Source organism: Castor canadensis, chromosome 1, assembly GCF_047511655.1.
Source record: "Castor canadensis chromosome 1, mCasCan1.hap1v2, whole genome shotgun sequence".
In the NCBI taxonomy this organism is placed as follows: Eukaryota; Metazoa; Chordata; class Mammalia; order Rodentia; family Castoridae; genus Castor; species Castor canadensis.
In genome coordinates this window covers 2,148,685-2,175,252 of record NC_133386.1, presented here as the reverse complement: position 1 = coordinate 2,175,252, position 26,568 = coordinate 2,148,685, and the positions used below count along the sequence as shown (strand labels likewise).

The window sequence follows — 26,568 nt, the reverse complement described above, 5'->3', positions numbered from 1 at the left end:
CTAGAGTTTCTCCTCAACTGGGAATGCCTAGATAAAAGGAGAAACCTCTGTTAAGGAGACCAATTTTCCCTTGTTTCCCTTTTTAGATGGGAAATCAAGCCTCAAGGATCCAGGAAGGATCCCCCCCTTGCCTGCTTATTAAAACATTGGAAAGGTCTTGATCCAGAAAGTCTTCAGCAAAAGCGACTCAAGTTTTACTGCACCCAGGCTTGGCCACAGTATCCTCTGGGAGATGAGGAAAGATGGCCAGAAGGAGGGAGCATTAATTATAATACCATTCTTCAATTAGATGTATTCTGTAAAGAGGAGGGGAAGTGGACCGAAGTTCCATATGTTCAATTGTTCTTTGTCCTAAGAGACCACCCAGAATGGCTAAACAAATTCAGGCTAGACACCCAGGCCACGGTAACCCTTTGCAAAAAGCCCCCAAACTCTCTTGAACCAAAAAAACCATCTAATGCTCCATCAGCTCCCCCTCTCCCCCCTTACCCAGTTACCTCACACACCAGACATCATCCCACAGGACTACCCCCTCCAGTTAATTCCTGGAGGGGACAGAGCTCATGTTCCTTTTGGAGTGAGTGAATGTAAAGAAATAAAAAAGGATTTAGGAAATTACACAGAAAACCCAGATCAGTACATCCAGGCATTTAGAGAAGTCAGCCAAAACTTTGAACTGAGAGGGAAAAATGTACTGCTATTGCTATCTCAGACCCTCACTTCTCTGGAGAAACAGCGGGTTCTAGAGCAGGCAGTCACAGCTAGAGACAATTATCACTTAGATAAAAGCGGCCCTACAGGCCTGTCTCAGACTGGGCCCTCACAGGAGGAGGAGGGGGAGGGAGAAGAAAGACAAAGACACTGGATACCTAGAAGGGAGCCTCAATTCCCAATTCCAACAGGAGAACAGGCAGTGCCTAGGTATGACCCTAAGTGGGACCCTGAAAATGACAAGGATGAATAGAGCCGTAACCATTTCATCCACTGCATTCTTGAGGGTCTAAGGAGAACCAAGGTAAAACCTCTTAATTACTCCCAAGTCACAGCTGTACAGCAAGGACCCTTAAAAACTCCAGTAGCTTTCCTACAGAGAGTTAAGGATGCTTTACAAAAGCATACCAACATTGTACCAGAGTCACAGGAAGAGGAAATCGTCCTAAAAGATAAATTCCTAACACAGCCAGCACCAGATATCCATAAAATGCTTCAGAAATTGGTGTCTGAAGGGAGCAGAGATCTGGACCAATTGGTCCGTGTAGCCACATCTGTATACTCTAACAGGGACTTAGAAAAAGAAAGGAAGGACCTGGAAAGGGAAAAGAGAAAGGATAAGTGGCAGGAGGCTCTGATCACAGCGCTCGGCTCTGAGAGGCTCCTCCTGGACAAAGTCCAAACCCGAGGACATGCTTTCAATGTGGACAGGCAGGCCATTTTAGGAGGGAGTGCCCCCGGAGAAAGCTACTTCTGGGACCCTGCCCCATTTGTCAGAGAAAACACTGGAAGGCACATTGTCCATGGTTCTCAGGGGAACCAGGTCAGAGCCTCCCACCAATGACGGGTCCCGGGGCCTCCCATACAGGCTTCTGTAACTACTATAAAAGCAGAAGAGCCCCAAATTAAGCACAAGGTCAGCCTCCTTATCAATGCTGAGGACAGCATCTCAGCTATTCCTTTCTCTCCCGGACCCAGGTCCTCCAGGAAAATTCCTGTTCGAGGCATATCAGGCCAGCCTCTAGAGTGTTATTGCACTCAGCTGTTAGCCTGCTCCTGGGGAGATTTCCATTTCTGTCTCTCCTTTTTAATTGTCCCAGAAACCCCTACTCCTTTGCTAGGGCGAGACCTTCTATCCAAATTGGGGGTACAGCTACTTTTACCCCCAAGAGAGTACTTTTGCTTGCCCCTAATAGAGGAACAAGTAGACCCCACGGTGTGGACAGATGGACACACTGTGGGATGGGCACGAACAGCTGCCCCAGTCCTAATTCATCTCAAGGACCCCTCCTGGCTTCCCCATCAAAACCAATATCCTTTAAAGCCAGAAGTTGAGGAGGGGCTAATTTCCATAATCAAAGGCTTAAAGAGACAGGGACTGCTAATAGAATGTTCCAGCCCATATCATACTCCTATTCTCGGTGTCAGGAAGGGACCTAACAAATGGAGGCTAGTCCAGGATCTCCGCCTGATCAACGAAGCAGTAGTGCCTCTCCATCCTGTAGTTCCAAATCCCTATAAGCTTTTACCCCAAATACCTCCAGGTACCACTTACTACTCTGTCCTGGATTTAAAAGATGCCCTCTTTTTCATTCCCTTACACCCTAAAAGTCAACCTATCTTTGCCTTTGAGGACCCCACAAGGAAGTCTGGACAGGTCACTTGGACTGTCCTTCCCCAGGGATTCGGAGACAGGCCCCACCTCTTTGGGTTAGCTCTAACCCAAGACTTGGCAGAGTGGCAATACCCACAAGCTACTCTGCTACAATATGTAGATGACCTCCTGCTCTGTGGACCAAATGAGCCTGTCATTTCACGAGCCACTGAGTCCTTACTAAACTTCTTAGAAAATAGAGGTTATAAAATCTCTAAAGAAAAAGCTCAATTGTGTCAGTCTAGGGTTACATATTTAGGTCTTGTCTTGGAGAAAGAAATGAGGTCTCTAGGAGAAGATAGAATCCGTCCAATCCTGACATTTCCTCTACCTAAAACTCTAAAACAATTGAAGGCCTTTTGGGGGGTCACAGGACACTGTAGAATTTGGATTCTGGGATATGCAGACCTAGCTAGGCCCTTATATCAAATCCTTAAGGAAGCACAGAAGGATCCCCAGCCCTTTATTGAATGGGATGACAAGTCAGAAAATGCATTCCACCAGTTAAAAAAGGCCCTTATGACAGCTCCCGCCCTGGGTCTCCCAGTACAAGACAAGTTTCAATTACATGTCTATGAAAAGGGAGGACTGGCCTTGGGCGTGGTGACTCAGCTCTGGGGCATCACTCCCCAGCCAGTAGGCTACTTAAGCAAAGAGTTAGATCAGGTAGCCAAGGGATGGCCAGGATGTCTTAGAGCAGTGGCTGCAGTAAGTCTTCTAGTCCCTGAAGCTCAGAAACTTATCCTAAACCGCCCCCTAATGGTTTATACCCCACATGACCTAGGGGAATTTTAAACTCAAAAGGAGAACTTTGGCTACCTGACAGCCATCTACTTAAATACCAGACCCAGCTTCTGGGAGGGACAGAAGTAACTTTAAGGACCTGTCAGAGCCTAAATCCTGCATCCCTTCTACCAGAGGCAGAGGGAAATCCTGAGCACTCGTGTGAGGAGGAGGTACTTATGGAAAATTATGCTGCCCGACCTGACTTAACTGATCGGCCCTTAAAAAACCCAGATCTAGAATTATACACTGATGGCAGTTCCTTTGTCAAGAATGGTGTCAGACATGCAGGGTTTACAGTTGTGACAGAATTTGGCACCCTCACATCAGGTCCTCTTCCTCCTAATACAAGTGCTCAATTGGCAGAATTAGTGGCCCTGACAGAAGCCCTAAGACTGTCAAAAGAACAGACAGTCAACATCTACACAGATTCTAGGTATGCCTTCCTGCTCCTGCAGGCTCATGCAGCCATCTGGAAGGAAAGAGGAATGCTAACTACAACAGGAACAGCTTCCCATAGAAATAATAGAGGTCACTTTAATAGTTTTAGGGAGAACAGCGTTAGTTGCAGCCCTTGATGGAATCAGTTATGGGGTGATTGCCAGTCATGTAACTGCAAAAAAACCTAACCAAAGTAGTAGAGGACACCTCAGACCAGGTAGGCCTTGCCATTAAGGACATGCAAAGGTCTTTGTCGTCCCTTGCCTGTGTGGTCATGGACCACCGCCTGGCCCTAGATTTTCTTTTGGCCAAGCAAGGGGGGGGGGTATGTGCCATCGTCAATACCTCCTGTTGCACACATATAAACACTTCAGGCATTGTAGAGGAACGTGCAGACTACGTTCTCCAACAGGCTAAGTGGCTCTGGGAGCAATCTCTTGAAACTCAGGTTTCTACACAGGTATAGGAACAAATAAAATCCTGGCTCCCCTCCAGGACTTGGTTCCTTCCCTTTCTGGGGCCTATAGTTGCCATTATTCTCTTGCTTGTGTTTGGGCCTTGCATTTTAAACTTACTTGTCAAGTTTGTTTCTTCTCGCCTAGAATCCATCAAACTACAAATGCCTCTGGTGGAGATGAAAACGACCTACTGCTGTGGTCCCCTTGACAACCCCTCTCATGGTCAGCCCTGAAGCTGCGGGCCCCTTCATCGCCCCCTGTCAGCAGGAAGCAGTTACCGAACAGACTTCACAGTCCCAATCCCTAACAGCAGTTAGGGCGACCATTGAGACCATTGAGAGGGGGGAATGAAGGACTGAAGAACAGACTGCAGGAGGTCCCAAAAGGCCATAAGTGGTCAAGGAGACACCTCTCCTCCCTAGGAAATGCCTGTTTGCATCTGAAAGACATCTCCTGCCATCTGGCAATGCAAATAGGCTATAAAACCCCACTCCCCACCCTGGCCCATGGGATCACCAGTTTCCAGGTCCCCCTGCATTCTCCAATATGCAGTCTTTCTCCTCTTTCCTCCAACTAAATTCTCTACAAGTAAAATCTTTCTGACCTCTGCGGTTAGATTTTGTCTGTGCTTTCATTCTCAGAGCAGGCTCAAGAACCCTGAGCACCTGAAATTCCTGCGTGTGTCATCCGTGCATCAGTTGTATTAAATAATAATAATAATAAATAATAAAAGTATTATTTTTTAAAAGATGTGTCCTAAGAACTCTCTCAGGAGGAACACCAGTGAGGAAAGGAAAAGAAGCAGAACTGGGCAGAAGAAAAACACAGATAGGAGAAAAGGAAAAGACAGAAATGCAGAACATCCCTAAGGTGGAGCCTGGTGAGGACTCTCGATTCTCCCCTGCCCTGTCTTGTGCTGAGGTTGGCTCAGAAGAAGAGGAGCAGAAGAGGCACTGCTCCCACTGCGAGGGTCTTGTAGATTGATGTTGATGTCCACTGCGGGGTCATTCTGGATGGTTTCTGTGCCCGTGGGATCCTGAGGAGAGACAGCCTCACCTGTTCACTAATTGGGTTTTTGAATAAGCAATATGCAAATAAGGCACCTAGCACATGTCACCCTGCAGAAGTTGGCTTCTTGGGGCCTTTATCCTGGTCTTCTCCAGTGGTTCCCCGGAAGGCCTGTCTAGGGAGGGTAACACCAGAGTTCTGATGAAAATCCCTCTCACAGGCCTCGCTAACCCCCTGCAGGGGACTCTACCTCAGGAGAGATTCCTCAGAGAGACTACAAAGGGCAGGAGGCCCCGGGGGAGCTGACACTGAGGACTGACTGGCTGACCACCACAGCACACTGGGGACACAGGGAGCAGGTCCCTTTGTCCTGAAGGGGATCCCTGGACAGGCACGGCTTTAGCATCTCACACTTACTGCAGCATGATCCTCCCAACTGTTCTTATTTTATTTATCATAGATACCTTATGCAAAAAAAACAAAAACAACAACTTAGTGTCCCTCCTGGGATCGCACAGATTTATATTTTACTCAAGAAAACACCAGCACGGCCTCAGGAGAGCCAGAGTGCAGGGCGAAGCAGTCTTCTCTTTTGCTTGCTGGAGAAAGTGTACATTCGATGCCTGAAGTTGTTCACAGGTGAGCCAATTTCCACCGCTGCAGGACAGAACAGCTTCGCCCAGGCGGCAGGCGAGGGGAAAATGTCCCCTCTACTTGTTAAGTCTCTCTGGAATAAACTGATGAAGATCAAATTGGGGAAAGGGGGAGATCACACTGTGATTACCTGCTAACCCCAAGTTAGGCAAAACCACACACCCCTTTCTTCCCTAAGGGAGGCAGAGAATGTAGAGGGTTTTGAGGGCTCATAAGTGGTTTTCAGAGGAACGAGCGGCCCTGAGGACAGAAATCAGCTTGCAGCATAATTGCCTTTGGAATTTGCATGAGCCCAAGGGAGAGCCGCCATCCTGGTCACAGTCCCCAGCCTTCTTCCTGGAATAAAGGATGGACTCTCAGGTTGGAGTAGATGCCATGAGTCCCCTTCCACAACGGGGTCCTACTGCAGACAAGGGGATTCCAGACTGTCTGCACTTGGGGGCAGGGGCAGGAAAGCTCAGAGGAATGCCATATCTGGGGTGCAATTCTCTGAGCCCCAACCCTGGAACTCTTTCTGCATTTACACTGTCTACATCACCTGGGGTTATCTTGGCTCCAGATAACCCCACACCTCACCGCCGTCCTTTGCCACCATGGCTTCTCCCGTATGTGCTCTTTCCCTTGAGGCTTCAGACAGACTTCAAGTCTAATTTTCAAACCATGGAACAGCTTCTGATAAATCCAGAAGTGTGAGAGGACTGAGGGGTCACAGGATGGCACGTGAAATTCCAAATGTGCCCCTGTGTGGGGCCTTTCTTCCAGTCCTGTCTCAGAGCAGGCTCTTGGGGATCCTTGTCTGCTCCTGACAAAGCAACCAGAAGGAAGGGAAACTGTCTGATGCTCGCTATGATACAGGACGTCTAAACAGCCATGGTTCTGAGGCCCACACTTTCCAGAAGCTCAGGCCTTTGTGTACAGCCTATTTCAATCTCTTAGGTAGAACCCATCATTTTTCCTGCAGTCAACTGTGTGGCTGTAAATAACTTTATCTAAGCAGAGAGAAATTCTGGAGAGGTAATGGGGGCAGGGCTCAAATGGGGGAGGTCAACACACAGCAAGGAGGGGTTGTGCTCCATCACTGAAACCCACAAGTCGATCTTGAGGCGCTGGCACCGCTCCACACTGGTGAATTCACTAGGTAGCTGTGTGTCCAGCTTGTTCTGCCTGGGCTGTCCACAGGCTGTGTCATGGAGGCTGATGTTCCTTCTACCCCCAACCACACACAAAGATGGAGACCTGGCAGAGAAGACCCAGGAGGCAGCCCTGGGCGGGCCCCTCGATGCCAGCCCCTGTACTTACACTGGAAAACTGCTGAACATCTGACCTGACCGGCTTCAAAGCTGTTGCTGCTTTTCATTTGATTTGGCCAAGGGGATTCAGAAACTTGCAAGGAACCAGTCCAAATCCCTGAGTCACTCTGACTCATTCTTTTCAGGTGATCTAGAGGAAATTTGCTTACTATGATCACGTATTCTTTGCCCACAGGCATTCGTATCTGCCTTTTTTTTTTGAACCTGTGACATACACCCTCACACTGAGCATGCTCAGAGATGAGAGGCCTCTGCAGGTGATGCTGTCTCCTCTGTGACAGTGTGCAGGTCTCCCCACTGAAAGCCCGGTGCTGTCCTCACTCCAGAGCTCTCCTTGCTGCAAGTCACAGCCCCACCCAGCCCCTACTTCTGTTTATCTACTTTGCACTCTCAAGAGGTGAACCCATTCACTGTATTCGGTTACATCACCCCAAAAGATTTTGGCATGCTGACCACAGCACATGCAAGGCAGGGTGCCTGTGAGTTGCTTCACGTGTGAGGGAGGAAATTGGTGATCACTTGTTCTTTCCCAGGGTGGCTCCGACTTCACTTCTAGTACTTGAGAGCTGCTTTACCTGAGTGACAGGACAACCTGAGGTTTTCCTCCCAAAGTCTGTCCTATCTCCCCTTAGAAGGGCCAAGGCTTTCCTTTCTGTTGCTCTGGATGTTTGGAAAACCACAGTCACCTGTTCCCTCTTCATGTCTCACACTGGGGATCCTGTGTATGACGAAGTAACTTGGATTTTCTTCTCTTAACCTCCCCCTGACTGGTTGCTTTATTTCATAGACACAATAATCAAACCTCCCTAGTGTGGAGAAAAGTTTCCTCTCCACTATAGCAGTTGTCTGCCCTCAAACCTTCCAGGGAGGGCGACATGCTCCAGAGGGGTGACTTAGAGCTGGGAACATCTCAGTCCATCGTCCGACCAGAACATGCTTTTCTCTATGTCTTGCAGAGATCAGATGGTTCTAATCTCAGCTAGTCAACCATGGGACAAGGAACATGGACCTGGAGGGTCTGGGTGTGTCCCCATGAACAAGGGATCACTGGGAGTCTGATGGTGGCAGGAGAGCATGTGGACGGAGAGCCTCCCCCTGATCACAGGGGATGCGATCCTTTGTGGTGACCCCAAAGACTGGAGCCAGAAAGACTCGCTGCAGATGCCTTGCTGCTGAGGGCTCAGGAAGCTCCACCTGGTTCAATGTGAGATCTTTGGGAATCGAGGTGCCATGTTCTCCACGTGTAGCGGGGTGTGATAAGCTGGGAGGGAGGTGGTGACTAGCATGGTTTATGCACAGCTTTGTCAGCCCATGGTCTTAGGTTTTGCTAGGCTAACTGCCACGTGTTATTCAGTTCCCCAAGAGGGCAGGAGAAAAATCCTGAATTCCCATCTCTCCCACATGAGGATGGCACTCAGTCCAGAATGGCACCTGGGCAGGGAGTTCTGTCACCTACATCCCCTGCCAGCTTCAGTCCCTGGATCTAGGGGTGAGACCAATCCTGGTGACAGCAAGGCCCTGTGGTCCCAATTCCTCCCCCAGGAAAAAGCAAGCTCCGAGGGGGGGCTGTTTCCTTCAGGAAATTCAGACTTTGTCTTCCTGGAGGCATTGAAAGGCCTACCCTCCCCGGGGACTTTCCAGAGAGTCTCCTAGAGATGGGGACACTAGTGATTCTTTCAAAATTGTCATTCAAAACCACTGGCACCAAAATACAAAGGACCCTGGAGTTTGCTGGCTTTCTGTTCTGCCAAAAGACTTGGAATTTCAATTTAAAGGAGGAAAGGTTTGTTTTGCCTCACAGTTTCAAAGATCTCAGTCCAAGCTCAGCTGGCTCCATTGCTTTGGGTCTAAAGGTTAAGAATGTCATGGAAGCCAGGTGCTGGTGGCTCACGCCTGTAATCCTAGCTACTCAGGAGGCAGACATCAGGAAGATCCCGGTTCAAAGCCAGCCGGGGCAAATAGTTCATGCGACATCCTATCTGAAAAAAACCCTTCACAAAAAGGCTGGTGGAGTGGCTCAAGGTCTAGGCCCTGAGTTCAAGCCCCAAGTTCAAGTCCCAGTACCACCAAAAAAAAAAAAAAAGCCAGAATATCATGGCAGTATGATAGCAACATAGCAGATGAGGCGACACACCTCCTGATAGCCAGGAGGAAGGGTGAGAGAGGAAGGAGAAGGAGGAGGAGGAGGAGAGGCCAAGGACAAAAATACACCCTTCAAAGTCACACTGCCAGTGACCTACTGCCTCCAAATAGGCCCACCTCTGAATAACCCATTAAGAATGAACTTATGGGTGGACAGCCCTGGTGAGGTCAAGCCCTCAAGATCCAATCACCTCTCAGTGGCCCCACCTCTGACCTGGGGACCAAGCACTCAACACATGAGCCTCTGGGGGACATTACAAATCAAGCCATGACAACAGAGGTTGATGAAACTTGTTAAACCCTCTTTGAATGGGAAACTCAAGGGCAGGAAGCAAAGGCTCCAGGAATGCCCTCCCCCAGGTGTGGCACTCCACATTTCCCTGAAGAGAAATAGCTGTTCCTCCCAACCTGGCCTGGTCAGGTACTCGGGCGACCGAGGGCTGCTCTCCTGAGTGCCCTGATCTGAGTATCTAAGACAGCAGAGTCACATGCAGCTGTGGTCACATGCCTGTCCTTCCTGAAATGGATGATGGATGGGCGCAGGAGAAGGCAATGTGTTCCCTTTTACAGCAGACAAGGGGAATCCGGAGAGAGCCTCTGCCTGAGCAGGGACGCTCAGAGGGACCTGGTTCTAAGCCTGCTTTTAAGGAAGTTAATTGTCTGCGGGTCCAAATTCTCAGCAAGCCAAAGATGCCATTTTGGGGTATCATTCACTGAGCCCAACCTCTCCTAGGATAGGAGGTCTGGTTTTGCTCTCCTTCACCACTCTGGGCACACAGTCAGTGCTAACTAAATACTTAGTCCCCGGATTTTTCTGTTGCATTGCTTTGCTTAAGGCGAAATATACACGTATTTTCTATGGATGTGTACCGAGATCACACACTTCATTATAGCCACGCTTGGAAGCGAATCGAGGAAAGAGCCTGGTCTCCGACCTCTGGAAGTAAAATGATGGCTTGCCTATCACAGGGTAGGGTTAGCAATGGACGAGCAGCCTAAATGCCTGCCCATTGTCTGAAAGACACTTTAGAAACAGGTAAAATCGTGACTTGCATAAGATATAAAAATGAGCACACAAGTGGAAGATTTTACTTTATGCATTCAGTAGGAGAAAACCAGGCAGTGCTAGCCCAGGTTCAAAGGAAAAATGAAAGCCACACACATCTTTGAGGAGTAAAGAAATTTCAAACTGAATCACAAATGGAGACAGGCCGAGTTTTCCTCGGGGACAGGAAGTCAGTTAAATGACTACCAGACAGCAACATATTCATACCCGTCAGTCACCCCATTTCACAGGGTTGCAAGATAGTTCAAAGACAGTGACTGCCCCGAAATACATGCTATAGTTTTCACTGAAACACAAAGGTTTTTAAACAAAATATATGTACAATAATAATGTCTTAACTAGCTAAGAGATTAACTTAAACTTCCTTTCATTAATAATCTTCTTATGCGTTGAAGGTCTACGTTCTCAAAGTTCAGAACAAAGATTTTCATTAAATCTAATTTAATGTTCACTAGAATTCATTAAAAATCAAACACTATCACACAGATGACTACTTTTCCTGGAAACCACAACTCTGAGAGGCGCAGTCATGTTCGTTAATTCTATTTTGGAAAAGGACAAGAAGACAGGGCGATTGCCACCCAGTGTGCACAGTGCCCCTCCGAGAAAGCTCGTCCCCACAGCCTCTACAACGCAGGGGCAGAGCAGTTAAACGTCCCACCGCCGAGCGGTGGCTTTGTTTCATGACAACATGCCAGAGACCCCTCCCAGCAGTTGGGAGGCACTGTCGCTCTCCCACCTCTTCCTGGTGGGAAGCCATCCAGGTTCTGTCGTCTTTTTCCTCTTGGGGTCTATGTTCTTCTGATCATTGACAGCTCAGAGAAGGTAACACATGTTATTTTTTACTTAAACTTGGAAAAGAACGAGAAATAACAGCAGTGGCGTCCTGAGAAAATTTCACAAACGGGAAGAATGGGATAAGCTACACCTCGGAGCCACGCGCAGAGAACGGAGACACACAGCCAGGGGACAGGGACTTTGAAATCTCCCTTACTGACACAGATTCCGGCTTGGCACCTTTCGAACTGCGCATCCGTTAGAAGTTCCTTAAATGTCCGAGTCTCGATTCCTTTGCCTGCAGGATGGGAAGGGTGACAGTTGTGCGAGATGCAAGAAAGCGTAGATAAGGTGAAACCCCTCCCACGAGGTGCTCCTTAGTACCCAAGAGCAATGACGTGCGATGTCTGAGGCTCCTACCTACTCAAGAAGTCACCTGGACGACTGGGAGTGGGTGCTCGGGATGACTCAGAGTCTCAGGAACTCTGACACCAGGACACTTCAGTGGAATCAGGAGCATGAGGGAAGTTTGGCCCTGGAACAAGGGGACTGGGAGCGTCTTCCCTTGTAAATGCCGGGACGTGACTTCTAGCAGACAGTGCTATTGTCTACTGAATACCATTTGCTCCTCATCCTTCCTAACAAGTCTCAGACTCTCCGAGTCAGTAATGGGTCCAGATGACAAGTGCACTGTTCCCAGCTGTCCTGCAGCCAATGGTGGCCCTGCCCACTTACAGCCAGAACACCTTTGGTGGGGGCCATGGTGGATTGGCGTATCTTTTGACCCTTGCCCTTTCCCCCTTCTCCCTCTATGATTGAAGTCATACAGATCCTGGAGTGGGAAGGGAGGAGGCTACATGTCCCTGGTGACACGCAGGAGCCTTACACCTGCCCAGGGCCACCCACCTCTCATTTCTTGCTACGTGCGAGAAGCAAGGCCCTGTGTCGTGGGCCTCTCCCGTCGGGCTTGTCTGATGTGCAGCTGAGGATTCCCAGGGCATTTCTGCTCCTGAAGGGGTCGGGGTCACCACCTGAGCTACGCCACTCTGGCAGAAGGGTTGTTCTGAGCTGAGGGCAATTGAGACAAAGCAGCGAGCGAGCTGCCCTCCTCCACCTCTCTGTGAGCACACCCCACTGCCCACTTCCTGTACCAGGAAGGGCTAACAGACAAAGTAGCCCTGGGAGAGCTCACACAAACAACCTTGCAGCCAGCCCTTACCCTCCATTAACTCCCCATGTGTTTACCTTTCTCCAGGAAAATAAGATCAGAATGGAGAGACACTGAGTCCAGGCACTTGAAATGGAGCCAGGAGGCCATTGTTAGTCAGGTTTCAGACACGGCAGTGGCTGAACCTCTGACCTGGGCCAAAGATGCCCAGCTACCACCAAGGCAAGCTTGGGACTGGGCCAAGCCACGTTTCCTGAAGCAGTGTTGACCTCTTCAGACCTCCCATACAACGGATGCCTTCCCTAAGTGACCCAGACACCGAGACCCACCCACTTCCTTCTCCCGGGACAGCTCGGCTCTTGCCGGAACCGTTTGTGAAATCCCAGAGTGTGTGTGGCTTTGTTTTTGTGTGTGTGTGTGTGTGTGTGTGTGTGGTTCTGGGGCTTGAACTCAGGGCCTTCACCTTGAGCCACTCCACCAGCCCAATTTTTTGTGATAGGGCTTTTCAAGATAGGGTCTCTCAAACTATTTGCCCGGGCTGGCCTCAAACTGTGATCCTCCTGATATCTGCCTCTTGAGTAGCTGGGATTATAGACATGAGCCACCAGCGCCCAGCTCAGAGTGTGTTTTTAAGGCTGCTTGATCCTGTGTTTTCCCAGACAGTAGTAATGATTAGCTCCTAATGGTTTTCTTTGTTCTCTACCGGGTTGACTTTATTCTGGGTTGATACTTCCCCAGAGTTTGCTGCTATAGAAACTCCAGGTCCTTTATCTTTTGTCCTGTCACTTCTCTGAAATTTATTGTTCTTTGCTATGAGGCTGCACAGGCCCAAGTTCCAGCCCCTCCCTTGAGTTACTCGTCACTGAGCGTTCCATGGGGGTATGACACACATCATAAACTTCTGTCGTTTTCCTCCTGTCCCCTGGCCTTAGTCAGTCTAATTTGCAGGGACCCTGCCTGAAAACACATGGTAGAAGAGCCCAGCACTTTTTCTTCTCTCTCGCTCCCATGACGGGGAGGAAGCGCCCATAGAGTCCAAAGTGGAGGTTATGAGGCCTGGACAGCAGAGGGAGACTTCTGCAGGGACAGGTGGCTGCGGTCCTCCTCCAGAGGACTGGGTCTGAGTCCCCAGCAGGGGGCTCCACACAGTGGGAAGGGACCACACAGAGCCACAAGGCATGTATGGTACCCCCATAATAATGAAGTTATCTTTCTCATTGTAACAGAAAATGCTAAATGCTAATATACCAGAGTCAAACTTTTAAAAGTCCAAACAAACAACTATACACAAAAGAATAGCTGTATTATTTGCCAAGGTTCACTACATTACTAAATACAACATTTTTCCAAAGTATTTTATCTTGAAAAAGTTTAGGTCACAAAATCTGAGCATTTTGCCTCAAGAGTAATTGTTAGAATGTGACTGATCCCTGGCCGGGCATAGTGGTGTGTGCTATAATCCCTCCACTAGGGAGGCTAAGGCAGGAGCATCATGGGTTGGAGGCCAGCCTGGGTTCCATAATGAGTTCCAGGTTACCTGCGCTCCATAGTGAGTTCCAGGTTGGCCTAGGCTACATAACAAGATGTGGGGGGGGAGAGAGAGAGAGAGAGAGAGAGAGAAGAAGAAGAAGAAGGAGGAGGAGGAGGAGGAGGAGGAAGAGGAGAGGAAGAAGAGGAGGAGGAGGGAGAGGAAGGAAAGGAGGAAGGAAGGAAGGAGGAGCTACTAAGTATACTGTATCTGTGAAAATGTGCCTCCCTGGGCTCACACCTGTTCCATGAGGACATGACATTCTAGAAGTCAGCTTTCCTATTTGTCACCACCAAGCTGCCTTGACTTTGTTCTTTGGGCTGGCTTTCAGCTTAGGGCACCTTGACACCACCCTCCATTGTCACAGATGTGGACCTGGCCAGGCAGGCTTTGCTGAGCCAAGGGACAATCTCTCCCATCACATCATCACTGTCTTATGAAGCTCCCGATATGAAAGCCTCAACTTACAAATTTAAAAAAACAACACCCTCGATATAAAGGCATTGGAATTTACTCATTCTGTCACCCATTTTTCACCATCTTCTGTGGTTAGGACCCATTCTCTTAGAAGCACTGGCACTGGAAAGTAAAAGAAAGCTCTGCATTCTTCTGGTGTATTTGCCCTGGGCGTCGTCCTCAATATGGGAGACTGGATTGTCGGGATGGTCTCCACCATGCAGAGCCTCCGAGCCTCCACCAGCTCCAACAGGTCTAGAGATGACTGTGCCTCTCAACAAAGACCCAGGATCTGCAGCAGCAGGTCCTGAACCCCCAGATTGAAACACGACCTTAGTCCTACCTGCTTGACCTTTTCTCCTTGGAGGGGAACTTGCCTCCCTTTGCCGGGAAGTTGAGGAATGGGTTGAGTTCTTTGATTGAGAGTTTCAGCCTGGGGGAGTCCTGGAATGTCACACAACCATCAGCCGCTTGCCATGAATAACATGTGTGTGTCCTCCCCCAAATTCATGTTGAAATCCTCACCCCCAAGGTGATGGCATCTGAATGGAGGTGGCCCTTTGAGAGAGGAGTCACAGGGTGGAGTCCTCATGATGGCATCAGCACCCTTATGAAAGGGACCCGGAGAGCTCTGTCTGTCCTGTGAGGACATGGCAAGAAGACAGCAGCCTGCAACCCCGAGAAGGTCTTCCCCAGACCACGACCACTGCACTGGTGCTCTGAACTTGGACTTCCAGCCCTCGGAACTATGAGAAATAAATGCCTGTTGTTTATAAAGCATTCAGCTCATGGTAATTAGTGACACCAGCCCAAAATGACCAGACAATTTGGTAGTTCTCCCCAAGGTAAGATGTTTCAGGGGCGTGAAGAAAGTCCTGCTGTCTCGCAGAAGTTCCTACCTTGGTCACATTCCTATGTCCTTCCAACGCTATCATGCCTAGCACCCATCTTATTCTTGCCCTAGCCATGAGCGGTTGTGATGGGTAGCGGTCAGACCAGCTGCCTTGTCCAGTACATGTGACTTGCACACACAAGCCCTCCACAGAGCCAGGTGTGACCCTTTGGGCATGAGTGTGCTGGCTATACCCTGGTTTTGTCGTCATTTACTGGTTGCCTCTCCAGTTGGCAGTGAGCTCTGGAAAGAGCCAACTCCCCCACTGGCCCTGAGATGGCTGCCCAGGGGGTGGCTGAGCTGAGGTGCACACAAGCAGGAGCCCATTTTTGGGTTCTTTGTTCTCCTTAAAGGACAACATTGAGGATGAGCAGTCCCAACCTCCCAAAAGGTGAGGAGGAGGTGATACAGGACAGACTTGACTGGTCCAGCAGGAATCTCAGCTGCCTCCCCACAGGTGTGACAGGGTGACCGGGTGAGAGAAGTGGGAGACCATGCCTCTTCTCTGTGCAGCACCCAAGGCTCTGGACAAACACACGGGCAGGGCTGCTGGTTGGCACTTTGAGATTTCTTGTGGTCGGCCCTCTGTGGACAAGAACCACGGCCTGGACAATCTGGGATTGAGCAGGCCCATGTGGTAGCATTGGTCACTGTGTTAGGGACTCACTTGCTCTCCTGTCTGGAAGGTACTGACCTCTGAAGAGAGAAAGGAACTCTCCTGACCAGGGTAGGAGCAATTTTGCACGAGCAATTTTTCTGCTAGTGCGAAATCAAGAAAGGCACAGCTCACAGACAACGGTGGCTCCATTTACTCTGCTTTGTACAAGACCCAGCGACTCCAGGTGGCAGTTTTCCTGCTGCTGCTGTCACCTTTAAGGACGAGTGGCCAAAACTCAGCAAGGCTAAGCAGTGTGGAAGCCCCATCTGGTTAGCAATGGAGTCTGGATTGGAAGCCTTCTTTTGAGGCTGCTGACCTGCCAAGAGTGTCACTAAGAAAAATGTCAACTGTCCCCCACACAGGCAGTTTTACAGGCGCTCACATGAAGACCTGAATTATCATGGGAACTAGACGGGAAAGGGCTCTGTGTGCGGTAGGAGCCTGGGCTGCAGAAGGAAGAGAAGGGAGAGGAAAGTTACAGGTGTGTTTCTTAAAGAAACAACATCCCCTGTAGCCAGCAGTGGACCATGTTGTCCTTATACACAGCAGTGTCCTTTAGCCAAGGTGGGGGGAGGGGATGGAGGAAAGGCAACAGAGTATTTAGGGTTTTCTACTCCTCAAATCGGCGGAGGAGGATTGCAGAGCGAGTGTCCACTCAGAGAGGAGCCTTCGCCACTCCTAGCACCCACAGGGCTGTTGGCTGTGTATTGATTGTTCCAGCCGACAGAGCCAGGTGCCAGGACTGAGCCAAATTCTTCCCTGCAAGCTTGATGAGAGTTTTCACACTCCTGGGAGGAGGCAGCAGTCTCCAGAGCTCAGGATGCACTCCTGCCTCTGCCTGCTCTGACCCCCAGAAGGTGAGCATCACAGCAATGGGCAGTCCACCCCCATGTACACTCTGCCCTGTGTACACTCCACCTGGTGTATACGCACTGCCTGCACCGGAGGTTAGAGCACGAGGACTCTCTACATCAGCTGGTCATTCTGTTCCATGCTGCAACTTTGCGGTTCTCAGCACTGTCCCCTTGGGGGTGCCAAGTCAGTCCCCTCCCTTCCCCTGCTTCCATACACAGCCTGCCTTTCCCTCACGCAACCCTGCTGCCCTCTGTCTCTGCTGCTCTTATGGGCACATCACTGCCTCCTGAGTCTCCAGCCTCCCATCAAGTAACCTGCAAATTCCTGAGTGGGGTTTTCGGTCCTCCATGATTTCCTTCCTCCACCTTCTCTGCCTGTTGCTCTGCCCTGCAGACCCTGGGCAGGGTCCTCTCCATACCATGGTCTCCAGCTCCTGCCTGCATCACATGCCCTGCAGGACTTGTGGAAACACAGGCAGCTGCCCCCCGCTTCGGGTGCCCAGCCCAGTGGTTGTCAACTAAGCACTCTCAGGTGATGTGACGCCACTGGCCATGGGGACACACTTTGAGAACAGGTGTTCACGAGGCCTCACACTGGAGAACAGAAGTTCAAAGGCTGAGGGGGACCTGGTCTGTGCCTTTCTCAGGGATCTTTGACACTCCTCGGGTGGTAGGTCTTCACCCCAGGCTCTGCCTCTGACATATCATGCTGGGTTTAGGGCTCGCTCTGCTCCAGAACGGGCTCCTACAGCCGCTTTCGTAGGTACTGGGGCTAGGACTTCCATGTATCTTTTCTGGAGACATAACTCAGTCTGCAACCCCTTTCTTCCAGGAAGACTTCTCCCAAGAGCAGAGGAGTCCTCTCCCCGAGAACTTCTGCAGCACCCCTGGCCTCCTCCCTCGCTCGACGGTAAGTTCCTGAGGACAGGACTGGGTTTTGTCTGCCTCTGGATGCCTCCTGGCCCATGCTTTGTACCCTCTTCTCAGAGAGCAAGGCCAACACACAAGAGTTAGGTGACCTCACCTGTGACTCTGCCACTGGGCATTTATGGAGAGCACCTACTGTGACTGGCTCAACCTAAGGACTCCACATGGAGCCCTCGGAGGTGTGTCCTGGAACTGTTGCATCCTGAAGAGGAAACCATGGAGGGACAAGAGGATAGGTCACTTGTCTGAGCTGGTACACTTGTTAAGTGCTAGGACCAGAAACCAAGATAGGAAGAAGAGACCCAGGACTATAGGTACCAGCTCCAGGTGGCCACTCCTGGGTCAGCTCCTTTGTCCTCACTGTCCCCCTCCCCCTCCAGTGCCAGTTACAGAATTTAGGGGCCCGGTAGAAATGAAAATGTGAGACCCCTTGTACAAAAAACAAAAGCAGGAGAAACCATCAGTAAGGAGCTAAAATACAAGGCTTTGACTTCCTCTCACAGGCCCTCTCCACCTGCCATGGAGGTCTTTTGGGGCTGCTTAAAATCATCCTTGGAAGGAAAGCTAGGAAGTATTGGTCAGTGTCCTGGAGGCAGAGCCCTCCATAGCATGCACAGGGCCCTGGCTTCCAGCTAGAAGAAAAAAAAAAAAGGTTAACTTTACAACTTTATGCAATGCTGATTTTAAATGTAAGAGATTTTTATTGCATTTGCAAAGTCACCAAAATCACTGCTTGTTTTTTGTATCATGAACATACATTTAAAATTTTCTTATCCAGGGAAACACAACAGAAAGAGAGCCCATCTGTTCCTTCTGCAGCCCCCAACATGGGACGCACACATTTTGCCCACAGCCAAAGCCTATTTCCTGGTCGACAGGTCAGGGAGGGTTGGGGCGGGGAGCGGGGGTGGGAAGACGACTGGATGCTGTCTCCTTCCTTCCTACTGTGCCATTGTTTTCAGTGCAAACACATGGTCAATTCCAGAACAAGACATGAGCCAGAGGGCTTGTGTCTGCCTTTCTCAGAGCACCCACCTCCTAACGGTCCTGAAAGGTTCTGCCTCAGATGGACACTTGGTCACTTGGTCTGTCAGGGTATTGGTACCCTATTTCTCAGTTGGAGATAGAAAACACACAGGGAAGGAAACATTTTTCTCCACCCCTACCCACCCCTGGGTCCGTGGCTGGGGCTCTGCGAATCAGACCGGGCAAAGACAGGTTACAGAGGAAAGAAGCCATTTATTAACGGCTGTGTGTCACGTACAGAGAGCACTTGGAGGTGAGAAATTCCAAGGGTGCTTAGAACCTGGGCTTGCATGGAGCCCTCACAATGACCAATACAGCTTAGAAGTGACAGGACAAGGGGAGAGTGTGGTGAGCGTGCAAGGCAGGCACCTTCAGGAAGGTGGCGGGCAGGAAGCCACTGCAAGACAGGGGCTGGTTGTTGGATTGGCTCTGTGGATTCCCTGTTACCCTATGGACCCCCCTGTCACTATCGGGCCGAAAGGGCTCCAGGCCACCTCTGGGAAGCAACTCCTGCCCTTCTTGGTAGAGCTGGCTCTCACCCATTTATGTCCTGCTTTTGGACAGATGGGGGTCAGAGTTCTCCCTACGTCTGCTTCCTTTCAGGGACCACATGCCACATCCTCAGGCCACAGTGAAATCAGTGAGGCACACCTGGCCACCCCCACTCACCTTGCCCTCCCACCTTCATGGGCCTCCAGAATCTGGGTTCACAGACATCGAAAAGGCCCAGTGGGTTGGGAGGAGCAGCCAGTGTGCGTGTGGCACACACCTCCTCATCTCATGCCATCGTCCCGGCCACATCTAAAGGTGGTGACAGGAGAGCATTCAGCCAAGTGCAGGTCCCTCTGAGGGAAACCAGGTGGAACTTCAGTCAATGAACATGTCCTGCCTTGAGGACACAGGTCCCTTCAGCCAGGGCTGCTGAGGCCTCGGTTTCCCTGCACAGAGTCTGGTGCTCAGACCTGAAGTGGCCCCCTCATCGTCCCATGTCAGCCTCCCTGAAGACCTCCCCGGTCCTTCTCCAGTACAGCTTTTGATGGCTACCTCCATCGTGCTTGCTTCTTGCTGCGTTTTCCAGGCTTGCCCTCAGCTTCTTAATCAACTTCCATCCGTTCCTTTTGGGGGTGAGGGGAATCCGAGTCTCTCTGTGTTTCCGAGATCCAACTCCTGGCCCAAGCGATCCTCTTGCCTCAGCCTCTGAAGTAGCTGGGACTATACACATGTGCCACCGCCCCTGCTACTGATGCATTCCTCTCTCAGGACACAGCAGGGCCTCTACCTGCCTTGTCCTGGCTTCCAAATGGGCCACTAATATTAACAGATTAAAATCCATACTTCAAGTTTGTTTACTCAGTCCCAGAACAAACAGTTGTTCTGAAATTCACCTCGATTCCAGAGAAGCCTTGCCCACCCCAGCAGGTAACAGCCTTGTGAAAAAGGGTAGATGCACAACAATCCTGCGTGCTGACTTGGCACAGGCAGAGCCAGGCCACAGCGAGTGGAGAGAGCAAAGACTGGGCCACACTGTGCCCGTCATGAAACCGGAACTAACCGGGCAGTTTTATCCAGAACTAGACTCCTCCCCTGGGGCCGTGCTGTATGGTGGTTACCACTGGCTATGGGGTGGACAGGTGGAAGATTCAGGGGCTCTTTAGGGCTTTCACCTGCACACAGGCTCGTGGTTGTGGGTGCCACTGAGGTGAGCGGAGCATGTGTGAGACTCTGACAGGTAGACATGATTAATAGAGGATCACGTGTGTGTGAGTGTGAGTGGGGGAGGGGTGCCTATGTGCACACACTCATTGCCTTAGTCATCATCTGTGACCATCCTGGCTTTTTTTTTTTTTCTGGAAAGGACTACTGGCCCCCCCCACCCCGGTGCACAGCCCCCCAGTTTCTGCATTGAAAGGGGGGCACTCAGCTTCCAGGATGCTCTGGTCTCAGGAACTGACATTTGCATTCCCTTTGTCCACTAACCATCTTGTTTCAGGGGACACTGCTCGGGTGGCTGCCTGGACCTGGCACCTCACGGAAGCACAGCTGCACACAGCCACCTCGGGCATCAGGGCGGTCTCTTCAGGTAGGGGCCCCTGCTGTCTTCAAGGAGCTGGCGCCCAGCGCGCTTCTGGCTGGATGTGCATTGGCAGACATGTGCAATTAGGAGCCATTAGAGCGCCATTTCAGTCCGGGAGAGACTTCATCAACCTTGTAATTAGGGCTCGAGCCTTCTGTAAGAAGGTGGAGGTTGACACATCTGTCACCTGTGTCTGACTCCGGGGGACATCGCCACAGAAGAATTACAATGGTGGAAGACGGTGGCCGCTGCTTCCATCCTCAAGTCCTCGGCAGGTATGGTGATCGTTATCTCACACCAATGAACAAGGTGGAGGCTCCCGAGGGGCCGGCAGGATGAGAAGAGAGGCGGAAGGCTGTATTAAAAGAGGAACGGCAAATGTTTATTCAGCACCTACCAAGGACAGGGGCCAGAGCCCCTGAAGACCCCAGGCCATTTAATCTTGGCCGAATTCAGCACGGTAGGCGTTACAGTTCCTCCATTATGCAGAGGGGAATCCAGGCTTTGGGGGCCAAGCAAGCAGCCCATATGCTACTTAGGGTGATGCCAGCTGCCACGCAGATAACCCCACTTCTCAGCAGCCTGATCCCAAACAGTTCACTTTTGCTTAGAAGTTCCCAATCAGTGAGAGACCCTCTGCAAGGCCGTGTGGTGGGCTGAGGTGGGGCAGGTGAGGGGCACTTCTGTGTTTTCACCTTCCTGCCATCCTCCCCAGGTTCTGGACCCAGCTTGCACAGAACACATCACTCATCTGGGCTCACTGAGGCAATGACTGACAGGAGAGGCCGGGAATGTAGCCTCACCTGCCACCCAGGAGGGAAGTGAGGCGGGTCTGGTGAACACATAGACACCCTAGCCATGTCCCAAAGCCACACAGCTCTAGAGTCGCCTGTGATCCAGTGTAAGTCACTCAGTGTAAGTGGTGTTTCTTCTTCTCAGAACCCTGGGTCCTCTTGCTACCAAGCGGGCTTGCTGCCAGATGTCCACCAGGTGTGGCAAAATCAAAGAGCTTTATTGTGAGACCAACAGATAAAGGCCAGGAGTTGGGACAAAGGTCAAATCTGTCCCCTGATCAGTCAGCACTGGGGAGCTGGGGAGTAGATGACAAAGGAGGGTTTCGGGGACTCTGAACGTGTCCTTTGCATCTTGTCCCTTTGCAGATCACATGTTTCTTTCAGGGAGGATTTCAAGGGTGTGATGTCAAAAGGTCACTGACCAGGCTGGCTTATCCATTCTTGAGAAGCTGGTTCCACCTGTCCTTGAGGGGACTCTGGAGGCTTTTTCTGAAGGGCACGAAAGCGGTTTGTTATTTCAGGGAGACATGTCTGAGTCTATCCAGGCCTTGGATGCTGTAGAATGGAGCCACACCTCCTTCGCAGGTGTGTGGTAAGAGTGGGGTGCACACCGGAGGAAGAAGGTGTGCACCCCACTTAGTCAGATAATGACAGGAAGGTGGCTATCAGGAGAATGGCTGGCAGCTTAAACCTCTCCCTGGTTCCCAGGGCTGGGAGCTTCCAAATCCAAGGTGGTGCCTCCTGTCCCACGGGCAGCATGTGACCCCAGGGCGACCTGCAGAGCAGGCCAAGCAGGCTCTAGTGCCTCTCACTCCTGTCCCTGCCCTGACCACGTGAACAGGCAGCCGCTGGATATCTGATCTCAAACTAACCCGAAGCAATTTGGTTTCACAGCACTTGAAAATCACCAGGGCCAAAGGGGGGTGGGAGTGAGTTCAAACACAGTTTCACCAACACAGCAGAGGAGCCTGAAATAGAAAAGAATATGAAGGGCTGTTAAAGCAATAATGAGTACCTGCACACCGCCTGAGCAGCTTTCAGCATCCGAGGCCTGTCTGTGATCTTGGACTCTGCAGGAAGCCAGGGTTCCACTCAGATTCAGCAGGAGGCTTCAAAGCAGCCAGTGTTTGTGAACATTTCAGGGCGCATTCCCCCCTCGGTATGCCAGAAAAAGAAAGAATGCAAGCAATTGCTTGACTGACTGATTAAGGCAAAGAAAGTCTTCATTGCAGAGAAACAGGGTATTTGCTGAATGCCCCAATAACTGTGTTTTCCCCTGATCCCCATAACCTGGGGAATGAGAGGATAGCCAGCAGTTTGCAGACCCACCAGTAAGGCGTCTGTGTTTCCAGCAGCCTTTGACCTTAGCTGCAGTTCTTTAGAAGCCAGTGGATGAGTGATAAGAAGCTTCCACAGACAGAGAGTCGTGGCCCCCATGGGGCCTGTGCTGTTTTCTTTTTCTTATAAGTTATTCTGATAACTTTAACCAAAACAAATATTAAATAAATGCTCTGTGCTGTTTTCCAAGGGGGCACATCTTAGCCACGTGGTCCCGAGAGACAAGCTAATGCTGTCAGCTGCAGTCCAAGGGGGCGGCCGGGAAGCCATGCTGCATGGGCCTGTGGTTGAAGATAAGAACTCCATTCCCCTCCCAGGGACCTGAGGCAGGTGTGTTACCTGCACGGAGCTCCTCTCCACGGCCCACGGCCCATGAGCAATCCTGTGTCTGACTTCCTAACGCAGCACTTCCAGCAGCCGTCTGTGAGGCAGGGCCAGTGACTTTTCTAAGTTTTAAGGTCTGAGACTCAATCAATCCCTATTTCTCCTTTGTGAAAGGGAATGCCTGTCCCCTGCCCCTCTTGCCACGTTTTGGAAGCACAGGACAAGTTTGACTTCACGGGCTCACAGCAGAGGGGGATTTGCCTCAGAATGAGTCTCACTCCTGTCTGATTCAGAAAACATTTAGACAAAACTCTGGACTTGTCTTCTGAGTCGATGCTGGAAAGAGTGAGACTTTAGCAGCCATCGGTGGGATGAGTGCATTTTCGTGTGAGAAGAATGAATTTGGGGGAAGCAGGTGCACGCTGTGTTCTGAATATCGGTGCCACACCAAAAAATATTCCTGTGTGGAAATCTAGTCCCCAGGTGACAGTATTGGAAGTGGCACCTTCAGGAGGTTATCGGGTTGTGAGGGCAGATCCTTTGTTAATGGAGCCCGTTCCCCGACAGAGAGACCACAAGGAGCCTGTTTGGCCTTTCTGCCACGTGAAGACACGGCAGGAGGTACCACTTATGGACCAGGAAACGAGCCCTCCCAGGACACCAGATCTGCCTCAGTCCAGACCTTCCCATCCTTCAGCCCCGTGAGCAATAACTTTCTGTTTTTTTTAGCACCTGTTCTATGGTGTCTGGTTCTAGTAACCTGAACAGACCGAGAAATGACTGTATTTTTCTGTATTTCACAAAATGTGGCTAAATGTTTGTAATCTACTTCTTAAATTAGTAAAGACATTAAGTAACATATGATTATAAATACATAAACACTCCACATATAATTATTCTAATCATACTAGCACACAAAATCAAAATTTTATTAAAATAACCAATTAATGTGTTGAAGTAAAATTTAATCATTAAAAAAAATTAAAAGACATTATTTGCTATTTCTACCAAAAGCTTTCAATGATGAATGAAGCAGCCTGTCAGTTTTAATGACTGCAGACCCAGGAACCAGTGGCTCACGCCTGTAATCCCAGCTACTTAGGAGTTAGAGATCAGGAGGATCGAGGTCGAAGCCAGCTCTGGCAAATAGTTCAAGAGACCCTATATTGAAAAAACCCATCACAAAAAAAGGGCTGGTGGAGTGGCTCAAGTTGGAAGCCCTAAGTTCAAATCCCCGCACTGCAAAAAAACAAACAAACAAAAAGACTGCAGGTTAGTCCATTTGTTTGCATAGAATTGGACAGTTGAGTAAATGGCCTCGATTTGAAGTTGTAAGTAATTCAGATTTTAATTATTGAATAATAGTAAAAATTACAGTGTACAAACAAAAATACTGGTTTTTTAGAATAGCACCGTATATCAGAATTCGTTTTTAAATTCAATTTATGAAGCAAGTATTACCATCATTGTCACAGTAAAGACTGTCGGGATGGATGTAAGTATCTGAGAGTTATCGGAGTTTGTCAATTGGAGTTATTGCTGTTCTTGGAGACTCTTTGAAGCAGGGATTTCCTCAGGTTTGAGAGATGCTGAAGAGGGAATTACCACAGCAAAACCTCCTAATCTGACTGCGCAAATGTCCACCCTCAAACCCTCGACCAGATTTGAAGACAGACCCATGAGGAGGTAGGAGTAGGGATGTGCGAGAAGAACCAGGTCCTGTCCACATCCAGCCAGCTCCCCTGCATAGTCTAGTTTTGGTTCTCACTGTCAAGTCCCGGAGTTTCTAAAACACATGACCAGAAAAGTTTCTGGATATCTGAGTGATATGTGCACACCCAAGGGAAAAATATCTCGGCTGGAAAAATTTTAAGTAAATAAAATATCAAAAACCTAGAGCTGACTGAGTCATTTAATGCACACCTGTTGCACGTGTCCTCTGTTTTCCTGTGGAATCAGGAGTGATGGGACTGCTAGCACCTTCCTCCTTTTCTATATTGCTTATTTGCCACTGCCTATGGAATTACCCCAAACTTTGCAGCACGGGCAGCCCACACCTATGACCTCAGAGTCTGCAGGTCAGAGTCATGGCAGAGTCTTATGGCTTTCATGGTCCCTCTGAGGGCACAGTCCACCATGGCTGACCCACGTCTTGTGAAGGCTTGATGAGGATTCACTTCTAAGACTGTCTTGGAATGTCTTCGGGATGTGCGCTGGCTCGCACTAGAGGGAATAGCCCCAGGAAGCGAGCCAGGGGGAGCTGGAATGCCTTTATGGCCAAGTGCAAACGTGGCATGCTATTGCTTCTGCCATGTCCCCCTAAAATCTCCAGGTCACTCGGTCCTTCTCTGAAAATTCCACGGTAGAATTTCTGGTTTAGTTCATTCTTAATATAACTGCCTCCCCTCCCCCAAAACATGAAAAGGGCCGTCTGTGCCCCAGGAATAACATATACAGTTGGTTTCTCTGTATTTTATGGATAAACCAGGTTGGGGGATTGAGAACTAAGACTTGACACTAAGCATCTCTGGCTTAAACTGCAAAACAAGATTGTTATTGCAATGTTACTATTGTGTCTAGTAGGTCAATCTCCATGTGGTCCAAATTGGTGAATTTTAGGTATTTTTGCCTTTTTATTTCATAGCTGCCTCGGATCTTCAGGAAGGATTCACTTGGTTACATTGTGATGGAGGTCAAGTCAGTTTGTAAATATTTGCTCTGCCTAATTGTATGAGAATACCAAGGACTGTTCAGCCCACATCTGGACTTTGCCATTTACTTTAGGAAATTAGTCCCCAAGGTATCATCGTTAATCCCCAACTCCCACCCCCAAAGTAAGTCTTATAACCATCAAATGGTAGGATCGATTCTAGAAACAGAAACAGTTGTACCTGGCCTTCAACTGGGAGCCTCTGCCATTTGAAGGGGTCCATCAGTGGAGGCAAATTCTTCTGAGTTTATAATCATGCCTTCTAGATTAATGAAGCATTTGATAAAGTATTTAATCATACAAATGTCCTGAGTGGTTTGACAAAGTACACACACTTATAAAATGCCTCCTCCCGCGATCACATTGACCATGAATCAGTTACCATGTGGATAACTGCATCTTCCAACAAAAAGCACAACTTAGCTCAGTGCATCTGCTAACCCACCAATGAACAGTGTAGACAGAGCCTGAAATGTGAGCCCTTGTTGTTACCAACCAGGGAACAGCCACATCCAAAGGTCAGTGTGAGCCAATGAGATGAGATTTGAGTAATAAAAGTTTTCTATTTTAAATTTACAAACACATGCTAATTACTTCAAGAAATCAAGGCATATTCTGAAACCATGCATAAGGGCAGTTTGGCCTTATGGTCTCTAGAGACCAGAAGACATCGTGCAAACTCCAGGCCCTGAGAAATGTTATCCTGTTCCTTTGGGGCTGCTGCTGTGAAGAAGAATGCTAGAGGAAGCTGCAGGAAGGACGGTAGAAGAACAATGCTGCAGGAAGTTACTAGAGGAAGGGTCTGAGAGGCCCAT

At 49.7% G+C, this 26,568-nt stretch overlaps 1 protein-coding gene and 1 long non-coding RNA gene across 3 annotated transcripts in view; one reads left to right on the top strand and one right to left on the bottom strand.

Moving 5' to 3' along the window:
• The window catches only part of Unc93a (unc-93 homolog A), a 51,139-nt gene extending 36,419 nt beyond the window's left edge, over positions 1-14,720 (bottom strand). For both annotated transcript variants that reach the window (XM_074070409.1, XM_074070393.1), the window contains exon 1: positions 14,500-14,720. The gene's annotated coding sequence lies outside the window, so the exon portion shown is untranslated. The remainder of the gene's footprint in view (positions 1-14,499) is intronic.
• A 5,950-nt stretch (positions 14,721-20,670) lies between these two features.
• LOC141420651 (uncharacterized) lies at positions 20,671-24,921 on the top strand. Its single transcript, XR_012445164.1, has 3 exons — positions 20,671-20,862; positions 21,303-21,488; positions 23,611-24,921. It is a non-coding gene; the product is annotated as an uncharacterized lncRNA (long non-coding RNA).
• The last annotated feature ends 1,647 nt before the right edge of the window (positions 24,922-26,568 follow it).